General features: G+C 38.9%; 1 protein-coding gene across 1 annotated transcript in view; it reads right to left on the bottom strand.

Annotated features, from left to right (window-relative positions):
• myo10l3 (myosin X, like 3) overlaps positions 1-3,520 on the bottom strand; it is a 62,091-nt gene extending 58,571 nt beyond the window's left edge. The window contains exon 1 of the mRNA XM_079821949.1: positions 3,423-3,520. The gene's annotated coding sequence lies outside the window, so the exon portion shown is untranslated. The remainder of the gene's footprint in view (positions 1-3,422) is intronic.
• Between the last annotated feature and the right edge of the window lie 10,753 nt (positions 3,521-14,273).

Genomic DNA, 14,273 nt, shown 5'->3' with positions numbered 1-14,273 from the left:
ATGTTTAGCGGAACTGTCCATTGTCCATCTAGGTTTATCTGTCTTCCTCAGCTGCAAGACTTCCTCATAAACCTCATGCACAAAGTGATTATGCATTAGGAATTTTTAGTTAATCTTCATTTCATTTTGCATGACTTGCATGAGAAATGGCATATTCATTCCTGTAAGCACTGTGCAACTCAAGTCTTAGCATTCGATAAATGCTTTCATGGTCTTCCAAACATTAAGTACACTCACAACATCAATGCACTTACATGAGCGCCAACACACTCCCCTAAACGTGTATGTGCATGTGAAACCATCTGCTAAATCCATTGATCCAGAGTTATAAAGCGCACAATCAATGTTTTTCTAATGTGGCCTTTTCACCGAGGGCAGGGCCGCAGACTGATGCACAGAAACAATGTGCCTAAAACAAAGTAGAAAAAAATATCTAAAAGCATGATTAAATATAAAACTACGCAGTTTCATTTTTGGGACTGTGTTTAAACCAAGGATCATTTATTCAAGCAAAGATCATTTTAAACTATAAACATATTAGCAAATATATTTTGTAACGAGGCATCTCATCAAGGCACTGTCTACCATCTGTGTCATTAAAATATGCCTTGTATTTTCATCAATATATGCAAAAATATGCATCATTGCCTTGTATATCTAAAGCAATAAAATTATAATTACATTTCATCAAGTTGTTTCTATAGTGAATCAGCTTATTAAATTATTAATTGTCAAGTGATTCAAGGTTTGTGATTAAAATAGTTACTGGCATCATTGTCTCTCTGCCCTTCTGTGTAAGCATCCTGCATGAGGCTTTGTGTTTGAAAGACCACACCCTGCTGTGTATGGACCATATGCATATGCATGAGGTGGGTGTGGCCTGGCCAATAGGGACGGCCCAGTAGTGAGCAGACACATGGAGGCCAGCTGAAACGGCTATACTCTTCACAGGAAGCGGTCTTCTCTCAACCCATCCGCTGTACCAGCGCTGAGTCACACCCTGCTCAAAGCAATCCCAGAAAAACACAGGGTTTGCTTTACAAAACACTAACTAAAGACTTAGTGAAAGCCAAGAGTCTATAAAATACTGCTGATAACTGTCTAAAAATATTACAAAAATGCAGTATTAATGCATCAGTTACTATCCAGCTTTAAATAAAAATACAATTTACTTTTTTGCACCAAAGACCATATGACACACACACACACACACACACACACACACACATGCATGCATACATACATACATAGACAGAACTTTGGCAGGAGGAAGTCAATCTCCTGAATGAGCCTAAGCTCAAGCTTCACCCCAGACATGTGTGTCAATGGAGTGTCAGTCTCTTCACACCTCACTGAACTCACACACAGCCTCCTGATCTCTGCTGACCCCTGCTTTGGCGTGGATGCCACAGTAAGCTTGTTAAATAAAACATGTGACGGGGTCCCCATGCACTTTACAATGCAGTTTTACAGTATGAGCCAGGCACTGCACTGCATGCTGGGAGCCTCGTAAGAGTCTAACTGTCGGTTTGGGTCGAAAATTAGAGTTTCATTTCATTTTTCATTATGAGCTGTAGTTGGTATAGTCTCTGAATCCCTCTCTATGGTCACATAATGTATGCTTGGTTGAATTTGGCCTAAAAACAAATTGATCAGGGCCACTCTGGAAGTAATTTATGCTAATGCATATAGAATATAAGAATTTCAGAGTCTGCTTTAAATCTGGAATAGCAGAACTGCCAGTTTAAGCACTTATGGAAATACTCAAGTACTCATATATGCAAATAGTAATCAGTCTGAATTGATTTAAATGTGGAATAGGAATGAATAGTAAGAAAGAAATCAGTTGGTGCTGTATGTTCAGAATAACACACACCGATCACTAAAAAGCCTGCAGATTCATAGCAGGCTTCCTGTAGCAAGAGAGTCCACACTGTATGTTCTGCCAATGTTATAAAGAATCCATTTTCTACCAAATCTGGCATAGAAACAGGATTAATGATAGATTAAACATTGTGAAACAAATAGTGAAACAGGTTTGAAAGATTTATTGGAGCAAAAATGCAGAAAAAAACTGTAAAATTGTGACATATTACTACAGTTTAAAAGAATTCCAGTCTTCTGTGTCACATGATCCTTCGGAAAGCATCCTAATATGCTGATTTGGTCCTCAAGAAACATTTCTTATTTTAATGTTGAAAATGGTTGTGCTGCTTAAAAATGTTGTGGAAACATGATATGTTTTATAGGATTCTTTGGTGAATGAAAGTTAAAAAGAACAGAATTTATTTGAAACATAAATCTTTTGTCTCATTATAAATGCCTTTCCTGTAACTGTTGATCAATTAAATGTGCACTTAACAAAAGCATTCATTTCTTTAAAAAAAAATAATCTTACTGACCACAAACCTTTGACAAAAACTAAGTCAACTAAAAGAGACAAATTGAGATAGTAGCTGTGTTTCCATTACCATTAAAATTGCGCAAACCGAAATTGCGAATTGAAAATATGCCCAATGAAAACTTGATGTGGTTTTTCAGTCAACTCGAAAAAGGAATATTTCACAAAACTCTAATGGAAAAATCTGTATCCACAGATCCTCTGTGAAATTGCGTACTATAACCTCCCAGAAACACCTCCCAAGTATAAGGGGCTTTCCTTGCCATTAATGCTTGGATAACACGCCTATGTCTCCAATTGTCTCCATCGGTTAATGGAAACGGTGTCATTTCGCAATAGTTTTTCCGAAAATATCGCAAAATTTTTGCGCAAATCTGTAATGGAAACCAGGCAACTGTAGTTAGATTAGAGAGAGACGGAGATTAAAAACAGACCATACAAAGTCTGCAAGAGATATTTAAACATATGAGCTGAACTGTATAGTATAGTATATCACATTCATACATTCTGTAGGACCAGAACAAAGCACACAGGCTACATGTTTAAACACATCTGATAAATATATTCTGACCTGTATTCCTATTGTGCTTTGAGAACAGGATTTCCTCCAGACACAAAGCTTTAACAGAGGGCCATACTGATTAAACGCAGTGGCTAAATTTGGTTTCCTTATAGACATTCCTGCCATTCATATCAAAGGTCTTTCTGAAGTAGTGAGAATCTGAAATTAATTCAAACCGTACTTTACCTGCACGACCTCGCACAATTGAAGACATTTACAGTGAAACGTTTATCACTCAGACAATGCATTTTATAAAGAATAAAATGGCAAAAACAACGTGAATGGCGAAAGGTGAAAGCTCTTAAAGAGAAATAAAACTTCTGTTATCATTTACTAACAAACCTGAATAACACAAAAGGAGAGTTCTTAAAGAATATTCAAACTTTTAATTTTTTTGAGGGTGAGTACATTTTTAAATTTTTGTTATATAATGAGTTCACTGCAGGCGGTCTCTCTTACCTCTCCATAGTCTGTGGTGAGGATGAGAGTCCTGTCATCACAGCAGCTGACGGTGGAGGGCAAGAGCTGCTCCTTATCCCGCACCCACACACGAGCTCCCTAAAAGACAGAACATATGAGACATTAAATACAGCAAACCAATCAAATACAGCCAGAGAAAGGCAAGCTCATTAAAGATCTGACCTAAGACAAAGATTTCCTTCCCATTGCTGCTGGTACAGAAATTAAATATGCATGTACTGCGTATGGAGGAGGCGATATTATGTGCTTCTAAAAAGAGCTGAGGACAGAACAAGATGATACAAAGAGGATATCAGTGAACAATTTCAATTGATCTCAACCACAGCCCAACCCTTAAACGCCATCATGGTCTTTCCATCATCATCATTAAAGCACCACAGCCATTCCGTCCCGCTACATCTTCATTTTTTAGACATTCAGTGATAAATTTGACTGGTAGAAAGATCCCTCCCAATGGGTTTAAACACACATTGTGGGCACACGGGCAGCACAGAACACTATTCATGCCAACAGCACATGCTGCAAACCAAAGTAAAGCCCTTTTGACAGCATCAAACCCTGTATTTAAAAAGAGTTGGTTGTTTCTCATGTCAGTGTTATGAAGGGGCCTTTGCTTGTGCACTCGCCTCCATGATACGGTTTTTGAATGGATGCCAAAGCGTTGCTAGGGCATTCTGGGTGGTTGCTTACTGTCGCCAAGTAAATAGAGTCAAGTCCCAGTCTGAATTGTAAAAGCAAACCCTCACCTTCAAGTCATTCCAAACCTGTATGACTTTTTCGTCTGTGGAACATAAAAGATATTGTGAGGAATTTTTAACTGTTTGTTCATATAATTAAAGTCAATGGGGTCCAAAACAACATTGGACCACATTGACTTCCAATGCATGGACAAAAAAGACATTTTCAAATGATCTGCTTTTGTGTTATGCAGAAGAAAGAAAGTCATACCACTTTGGAACAACGTGAATGGCAACAGTTAAAATTTTTGGCTGAACTTTGTCTTTAAGTTTATGCGTTTGTTCGAATCTCTGATGATGAAAACAGCTGCAACGAAAGGGTGGTCTAGTAATTCTTTTGTCTAATTGTGTGGCATCCTTTAAACAAAGCCGCCAACTTCCATGTTTTCAATCGGAAGGCCAAGAATGCAGAAATGGAGATGCAAAAACAGGAAAACAAAAGTCTGGCTGCTAAGACCACTTGTCATTTCCTGCTGTTATGAACCCTAACATCGTCTTAATGGCCGTTCACAGTCACACCAAGGATGATAACTATGAAGTCTTAATAACTGTTGTAATTCCCTGAGAATAGGGAAGTCCACACCACAACGATAACCATATATATATGGATATATGATAACCACAGAAAGTATCATGCATTAGTGTGGACGCTAGTATTGTTATCGTTTTGGTTATTGGTGTGAACGGGCCTTTAGTGTGTATGGTGTGCCAGGTTCTGATCCCTCACACTTACACTGACAGCCATAAATCTTCACAACGCGGCCATTCAGATGGCCAATGGAGTGTTGAGAGAGTAGTTTGTCCAACAGCACATGAGAACTAAAGGATCAATGGGAGCAGCTTCCACCAGGAAACCCAAGCCCCAAGGTCAGAGCTCAGGGATATCAATCCTCATTAACTTTTAATAATGACCTGACATGTGCAACAGCATTGGGTCCCGTAGGCAACATGTGCAGGCATTCACACAATATACATACACTCTTTCCAAAACACGCTGTATGAAGATGATCATAGACACATGATACACTGCAAATGAGACGTGGATTATAATGAGGCCAGACACACTCAAGGTTTCAAGTGGAGGCAATCATTAAAGGGATAGATCACTTATAAAATATAATTCTGTCATCCTCATATTCATGATGTTTCAAGACTTTCGGGTAACACGTTATTTTAGCAGAATGTTCAAGTCAAGTCAGCTTTATGTATATAGCGCTTTATACAATAGTTTCAAAGCAGCTTTACAGTGATAACAGGAAAATGAAGCATTTCGGCTATTGTACAGCTGAAGTCAGTGTTCAATTATTAAAGTAGTTCACTTCATCTATAAAGCAGTTCTGCAATGTCATCGTCCAGCTCAGTTCAGTTCTCATAAAACAGCATCCGTCTAGTCAGATCAATAATATTACAGAATAATATTAAGTGCCCCCAACTAAGCAAGCCAGAGGCAACAGTGGCAATAAACCCAAATTCCATCAGGTGACAGAATGGAGAAAAAAAAACTGACAGCATTAAACCCTGTATTTAAAAAGAGATGGCTCATTCGGAGGGACAGTTCTCCTCTGGCCAACAATCGAACATGGTCTCAGTATGAGTATTTAGGCTGCATCACAAGTCAGAGTTCAGATTGGGATGGGTAGCATTCAAATATTCTTCCAGTTCCTTTAGCTTGAAGATCGATTCATCCCGCCGGTATGGAGCCAAAGTTGGCCATAGGGTCTATGCGGAGGACTTGTGTGGTTCTTGTGGTCTCTGCTGAGGATCAACGAGGCCTTCACAGGGAATTGTCTAGCAGGGCTGCGTTTTGGTCGTGTCTAGGTGCAGGTCAACCATCTGAGCTGATCACACTGCTATAATGAAAGTGAATAGTGACCAAAGGCTGTCAAGCTCCAAAATTGTAAACCATTTAAGGATCATAAAAGTGGTCAAATGATTTCAGTTTGTTCATTACAAAGCTATCATATGACTTCCTACGACTTGGAATACAGTGCACAAGTTGTGTATGGACAACTTTTATACCTCAGTGGTGCTTTTTTTGGAGCTTGGATAGCACCTGGTAACTATTAACTTCATGGACCATTTCCACAGGCTTTGATGATGCAATTCCACAGTTATTAAAGTGCTATTTTAAAGTTTTATCATTTAGTTTTGGAGGTCTTCATCAACAGGTTTACATGCATCAAAGGTCAAAAAACAGTTTCATTTTCTCATAATATACATTGTACATCACCACAATGTTCAATTACTCTCAAACGACTCAATGGATGAATCAGTCTCTCTAAATCCCTCCTTTCCATGAGCCTACTCTGCTCTGATTGGTCAGATGGCCCAGTCTGTTGTGATTGGTTTACCGCATACAGCACGTATTTCAGAAACAAATGCCCATAACAACTTCAGCTCCATCCGGAGGCTTCCTAAAGCTCAGTGATAGTACACTGTAAAGACAGTAACAAGGACGTCGATTTTACACCAATCTCAGCGCAAGTCCAAATCGATGAAACATTGGAAGAACTAGTTATTCAACCCAAACCTTGAGCAGGGCGTTTCTCAGTTATACGACTCAGTTTGATGTACATTATGCAATGTTACAACTGTAATTCCTCACCATTAGCATTAATAAGTGTGCGTCCATCAACAAACCCATGTGTGTGCGTATGTGTTTTGTAATGTATTGCGGTGCTTATGTGAGAACTGTATCAATAACAGTGCTTTAGCCCAGCACTAACGTGAATGACTCATGTAACATTAAAGTTTGCAAAACAAATCTTGCTCCATCCTTTCGCTTTACTCAAAGTAGTAAGAATGACAGACAATCTGCATTAATAGACACAGTTTTAGGTGATAGTGGCCCACAGCTGATTTGCAGTAGTACAACCCCAAATCAGAAAAAGTTGGGACAGTATGGAAAACGCAAAAAAAAGAAAAAAAAGAAGTGATTTCTAAATTTACTTTGACTTGTATTTCATTGCAGACAATATGAACACAAAATATTTCATGTTTTGTCTGGTCAACTTCATGTCATTTGTAAATATGCATCCTTTCCTGTCATTCAGACCTGCAACACATTTTAAAAAAAGTTGGGACAGTAAAGCATTTACCACTTTGTAATGTTGCCATTCCTTTTCACAACACTTAAAAGACGTTTAGGGACTGAAGACACCAAGTGATGAAGTGTTTCAGGTGTAATTTTGTCCCATTCTTCCTGCAAACAAGTCTTAAGGTGGGCAACAGTACAGGGTCTTCGTTGTCGCATTTTGCGCTTCAAAATGCGCCACACATTCTCTATTGGAGACAGGTCGGGACTGCAGGCAGGCCAGTCAAGTACCCGTACCCTCTTCCTCCCCAGCCAGGACTTTGTAATGTGTGCAGAATGTGGTTTTGCATTGTCTTGTTGAAATATGCATGGACGTCCCTGGAAAAGATGTCTTCTTGAAGGCAGCATATTATGCTCCAAAATCTCTATGTACTTTTCAGCATTAATGGTGCCTTCACAGAAGTGCAAGTTACCTTTGCCAAGGGCACTGACACAACCCCATACCATGACAGACCCTGGCTTTTGGACTTGTTGCTGGTAACAGTCTGGATGATCCTTTTCTTCTTTGGTCCGGAGCACACGGCATCCATTCCTCCCAAAAAATACCTGAAATACTGATTCATCTGACCACAGTACACGTTTCCACTGTGTGATGGTCCATCCCAGATGCCTCCGAGCCCAGAGAAGTCAACGGCGCTTCTGGACACTGTTAACATAGGGCTTCCTTTTGGCACAGTACAGTTTTAACTGGCATTTGTGGATGTAACTACGTATTGTGGTACTTGACAAAGGTTTGCCAAAGTAGTCCTGAGCCCATGTGGTGATATCGCTTATAGATGAATGACGATTCTTGATGCAGTGCCGCCTGAGGGATCGGAGATCACGGTGGTTCAGCTTAGGCTTGCGCCCTTGTCCTTTACGCACTGAAATTCCTCCAGATTCCTTGAATCTTTTAATTATGTTATGCACTGTTGAATGTGAAATATTCAAATCTCTTCCTATCTTTCTTTGAGGAACATTGTTTTTAAACATTTCAATAATTTTCTCACGTATTTGTTGGCAAACTGGCGATCCTCGGCCCATCTTTGCTCCTAAAGGATTAGACCTTTCTTGGATGCTGCTTTTGTACCAAATCATAATTACAATTACCTGTTGACATCACCTGTTTCAAATCACATCATTATTTAACCATTTTACCTCATTACTAGCCCTAAATTGCTCCTGTCCCAACTTTTTTTTAAATGTGTTGCAGGTCTGAATGACAGGAAAGGATGCATATTTACAAATGACATGAAGTTGACCAGACAAAACATGAAATATTTTGTGTTCATATTGTCTGCAATGAAATACAAGTCAAAGTAAATTTAGAAATCACTTCTTTTTTTTCTTTTTTTTGCGTTTTCCATACTGTCCCAACTTTTTCTGATTTGCGGTTGTATTTCAGTAAGACAGTAATAACGCGAGTTAGCTGGTTATACTTACACAATATGACACTCATTAAACACATTTTAGAGTACAGCGTCTTCTCTACGTGATTCTATCCAGTATCCACTGCAGTGTTTGAGGGGGTTCAAGGTTTCCCCGGTGTCTGTGCGCGCAATAAGAGGATGGGTAATATGCTAATGTTTTGTCTTGACGTCACAACAAACCGGCTTAGGATTTGTTTAATTGACTCAGAGTCGACTCTTACTTTTGAGAGAGACAATAACTTTATATACAGTGCACTCAGATTTCAAACTTTGCAGGATGTTTTTTTCATTCACTTAGATCTATGTTACACACTACATGAAAGGTAATTTTCAAAAATCTATAATAGGGGCACTTTAACATTACAAGACCAGCAACATTATTTATTTTCACTTGTACATTTTTCTTTTGCTATTGAAGCTAGTGGTAGTGGGAGCACAAAACTTATATTTGTTGTAATCTCCTGTGCACTATACTATAAAAATGTAATCACCTTTGACAACTTCTGATTCTGAGAAATATGGAAATGTGAAAAAGGGCCAATTGTATGAACAATTGATCATTTATCAGACATTCTGATAAATGTCTTCTCTAAATGTCTGCGAAAGAAAGAAAAGCATGCAGGTTTGGATCGACATGACAGTAAACTAATGATGACAGATCTTTAATTTTTCAATGAACTCATTGAAACTTAAAAATAGCTTCATGTTTGAATGCCAAGTTTATTTAATCATTTATTTAAAGTTGCAGTCCGTAACTTTTTGCACTATAGCGGTTAATAAACAGAACCTCGTGTGTTTTGCGGAAGAACATTGCCAGCCGAAGCTACTTCTCTCTGTTAATGTCTATGGTGAGTCACGCAGGGACTGTGCTCCTCCGCAGCGGTTCCTACCAGACCGGTCTGAAATAGTCCCAATATAAACACTTATTATAAGTGTACCATAATGATTCAGGGTAAGACAAAAACACGGTTTGGAAAATGGATTCATGTTGTACATTCTCATTATATAATTTTTGTAAATCTCCAGCAGCTTTAAACTAAGAATAGAATATGCCATCTTTGAGGAGACCTCTTTTTTAGTATGTTCCACACCACGTAATGTTCTGTATCATCAACAGTATCTTTTTCAGGTTTCTTTAAAAAGCCTTGCTAATTGTAGCTCGGGGCCTATGGGAATGAGTTAAAAGAGCTTGAAGAAAAGAAGGGGTGGGGAGGCTAAAACTGTGTGCTAATGTGTTTCCCATTGTTTGACAAGCAGAGGAAGAAAGCTAACATTCAACTTCTCTTAAATGTTCAATCACATATGCGTCAGACTAAATTTGCCTACCTCCACCAGTTAATGCGTGCCTTAGGCGTTCATTCCCCAAGCACAATCAGCTCCAAACAACACATACCTATATTTACAGATATATACGATTAATGCAACTGAAGGCCATAATTTTACTGAGCTGAAATCATAGATCAGATGAGAGAGATCAGCCAGGTCTGTGACTGGCACGAGGGGAAAATTACTCAAGCACAGGGCTTGGAAAAGCTGTTTCACGTGACCTGACTGAACTGAATTACATCCGAAGCAGGGTCTACGGATTTAAGAAGATCAGATGCCATTGTTACATAATTCTCATTTACAGCATTCGCGCTTTATGGCACATGGTGTCATTGAATTACTTGTGTTTAATCTCATAGATTAAAGGAAGAAAACATAAGAGCCTTTGCTACAGTTGATCAACTACATTAAAGTGTTGGGATTATCAATCTTTTTTGTGTTGAAATGATAAAAGATAATGAAGGAAATAGGACTATTAGTGCATGCAACAAAACGAAAACAACCAAACAAAACTATGATGGTTGCAAATAGGTATCTCACAAAATTCTGAATTATATTAGTCCTACACACAAGCGTTTTAAGGACAAAAACCTGACAAATGTCTTGAAATTCAACATCTGAACAATGTCTTGAGGTTTGGTAACCTTGGTATAAGCGGAATAATTGACTCCGGTTTGTTGAATTATTAGAAAATAATGCACACCCGCTTCGTGTCATTGCCACATTTCCACCTCAATGGCATTATTTTAGAATAATTCAACAGCCCATCGTCAATTATTCCTTAGTGAATGAGTGGGTATTGTTGCTGGGCACTTTAATGATTACTACAAAGAAATTACAAAATGCTGGCACAACCAATGTATCAGCTTCCTTATGATGCAGATAACTGTGGTTCAGTTTGCTGAAATCTATCCTTACGGTGGAAGAATGAGGATAATCTTAATGCTAGAATAATTAGTGCTAGGCAAAACAAAACAAAAAAACTATAAAATATTAAACTTCACCAAGTAACTTCATGCTTCATGGTCAAAAATAATACTTCAAATCATGTGGCTTGTGGAGGGGCATGCAATTACTTTTCAAAGCAATCCGACTGATGATTTCGCCTAGTGGATGATAAAAACGGTGAAAAATATTCCATATCCCAAGGCGTATCGAGGGAGCAGATTATCATCATAGAGAATCTTTTGACTTGGGCTGGTAAACAACAACCAAACAACCACCCAAGCAATTGATCTTTCAAATCTACAGAGAGAAAGGCATCCAAATAACAGATGTTCTCCACTCAAGGACACTCAATGTCAAGTAGCACCATAGAACAACATGTGACTTTTGCCCCATGACCCCATATAAAGCCAGAATGGACAGACATAAATTACAGTTCATCAAGTAAAGCTATTGTGCTCAGCTTCTCATATTTTTCCCAAAATGTCTTTCCAAACTTCTCCATTACCACGTAATCTTTTTTTTATTTTTTTATATCTTGCTGAAACAGCAACGCTGGGTTCCTCCCTGAGATCCTATATTTCATATTTATTTTGAGAGAACTCAAGGAAAAGAAGAACTCTGAAACGCTTATAATATCCCCACTATAATGACAACGTTTGAGACCAGACATGTTTCCACTGGCACTGCTGGAAACCGCTGTATGATGTCATCAATTATGTGGTGAGGTTAACAGATTTTCCAGAAGCGAGCTCCATGATGTGTGCCTCTAAAAGACAGCAGCGTAAACCTGCTTTGTGCACGGGGTGTATTGTATAGTCAACAGATGGTCACAGAAACACAAACCTCCTCCTCCTTCCATTCTCTCCTCCGCTTCCATCATTTCATCCCCTCCTTCCCCCACCTTTCCATCACCTCGGCCGTCTCAAAGCAGAATGGTCATGCTCAGGTCCCCGAGGGCAACCGAGCGGAAATCCCTCAACAAAGGCCAGCTGGGCAACTCTGAGGCAGGGTTTTGTCTGTCAAACTGCAGCACACGTGCAAACAAAATAACTCCTTCGTATTATATCGTATTATACTCGGAGACATGAATCAGCTCCTTTCAGCTGGAACACCAGTGAATCGATAATAGAAATCAAAACTCTGCAGGCAAAAAAAAAAATCCATTGTGGGTTTTCAATAGTGTAGAGATGTATGGAGCACAGTGCACACAGAAGTCACTTTCACAACAAGCAGCTTTCTGTTGGTCAGTGCCACAAAATCACATAACCAACTTGAACACGAGCGAAACCTGCAATCGGATTCCTCTTGGAATGATTGTGTTTTTCCAATGCAATTTTGGGTGAGCAACAGTAAATGTGACTGCACATTTACTTAAATTTCAGTTTGGCCTAGTGGACAACATGGAACCAAGATGCTCATATGGGAAATGCTAATTTAAGCATTCCCCCACGTCATTTGTCACTCCCCCTTCATCTTCCCTACACTTTCTGTCATTTCTACACTATTACTTTTCAATAGAAGCAGCAAAAAGCATAAAAACTGAATACATTTTTGGTATGGACATACTGTATGCGGGATTCCTCCAGCATAATTTGGTCTGCTTAAACCCTGTTCTATTTCTTATCAACTCAATCAAATACAAGCTAACATTTAGATCTGCCTCTATTCAATCAACAAACCCAACGGATAGAACCAAATCCCCGCCCAACATGTTCTGCTTTTGCGATAATCCGTTTAAATTAGAAGTATGTCACAATATAGAAGAAATGATCTGTTGCTACTTCCATTACATTGCAACTTCAATCTAGTTCTGTTTTCTAAAAAAAAATTATAATCATTTTTAAAAAGGCAAAGGTTGATGAACAAAATTCGAAGGATCTTAAAAGTAACTGTTAACCGGTAACAGAAGAGTAAAAAAAAATGTCCCGTGCCCTTTAAAACAGAAAGCACAACTTAAAACGCTCCGTCACTCTGAACCCTCACAAAGGGCTACTATTACCTCTGTGTGTTTAACGGTGCCAAATTTGGAGGAGATTTGCTAATTAATGAGACTGAAACATTAATGAGACTAACACAGCGCAAGGTGGCGTGTCTCTTTCTCCTTGTGGCAGGAAGCCCAAGACAAAGAGTATCGAGTGACCCAATCAACTCAAAAAAAAGAAAACGAATCAACTTCCACAAAATTAGATGTTATTAGGCAATTAGTCCGACCGACGCTCATTTTGTTTTCCGATCACACTGCACTTTTTGGCCAGGGATGACCGATTATGCATGGGATGTCAAAAAAGAAGGACAGAGAACTTTTTGTTTGAGAAAACTTGTTTGAGAAGATCTCCTGTGGACTTCGCAAATGTCATAAAGACTTTTCCGAAGCAGCTGCTCACACCCTGTCTCAATGAGATTCCTGCACACTATTTAGATCTCAAACAGTGGCACTTATTTAGATTATCATAACAATACTGACACCTCCGCTGACCCCTGGCTCTCCTTCAGTGCAGCTGTGCAGATGTGAAGAGCTCTTCACATTACAGAGGGCCTCGGATATTGAAGAGTAAACCGTCTTTAGACTGCAAAATGACATACACATACATACAACTCAACGAGTCTTGGTTTAATCTGTGAATTGCATAAGACTATACTATATTTCATGTAATTATCTTAGTGGAATATAGAGCAAAAAGCTATTTTTTCCCCAACAATCATGCATGTATTTAACAGAAAGATCTCTTTGAACTCAATCTGGCAAAAAATGTCCTCCATCATTAGGACCTCTGGTCCAACTGCTCCTTTATTGTGCAGTATGGCAAATTATTGTTCAAAGCAAACAGAAAACTGCTCTTCTATGAAACCAGTAGGTGCTTTGCGTTGAGTTGTAGCAATGTGACCAGGATCAGGGGTTTGAACTGCAGAATACTGAGTGGTGGAAATGAGAAATTGGTCAAGAAAATAGTGAGTTTACTGGCTGGTGTCTGATTAGATGGACTGAAATTACTGCTGACATCACAGGCTCAAGTTTAAAGTCGTTCAGATCTACATTTGTCCTTTGAACAGTGCTGACATAACCTGTAGGGATGGGTCACGGCCGTCAACAACTGGCTAGTTGGTTACTGTGGTCAACTGGTGAGTTTATCAAGATTTTTTTAGCTTTCATATTCTATAGTGCTTGAAATTGAGTGAATTTAGAGCTAACTACCGCATTTCTTTAACAAATTCACTCAGTCTTCAACAGTGTTGGGGAAAGTTACTTTGAAAAGTAATGCATTACAATATTGCGTTACTCCCTTAAAAAGTAACTAATTGAGTTACTTAGTTACTT

This window comes from Gobio gobio (assembly GCF_949357685.1).
Source record: "Gobio gobio genome assembly, chromosome: 7".
NCBI classification, from domain to species: domain Eukaryota; kingdom Metazoa; phylum Chordata; class Actinopteri; order Cypriniformes; family Gobionidae; genus Gobio; species Gobio gobio.
This window is presented reverse-complemented; position numbering and strand designations above follow the sequence as displayed.